This window comes from Otolemur garnettii, unplaced genomic scaffold (assembly GCF_000181295.1).
Source record: "Otolemur garnettii isolate 467f Iridium unplaced genomic scaffold, OtoGar3 scaffold00031, whole genome shotgun sequence".
In the NCBI taxonomy this organism is placed as follows: domain Eukaryota; kingdom Metazoa; phylum Chordata; class Mammalia; order Primates; family Galagidae; genus Otolemur; species Otolemur garnettii.
In genome coordinates, this window is record NW_003852426.1 from 16,135,701 (window position 1) to 16,135,944 (window position 244).

Below are 244 nucleotides of genomic sequence, written 5' to 3' on the forward strand. Positions count from 1 at the left end.
TTGGGTGTTTTGTGGAAATGAAACCAGAGTTCTGGTGGTTTTGAAGTAGAGGCTAGATCAGGTAGTTCCTTTAGGTGAAGGGAAGGAGTATTGATGTAATACCAGAAATCATAAGAGGATATTAAAAGTTGATAAATGTGGAGTGACATTATCATTGATGGGTTAAGAACATCTGGGCTCAAGAAGACATTGTTGGCTCGGCGCCTATAGCTCAACCGGCTAAGGCGCCAGCCACGTACACCTA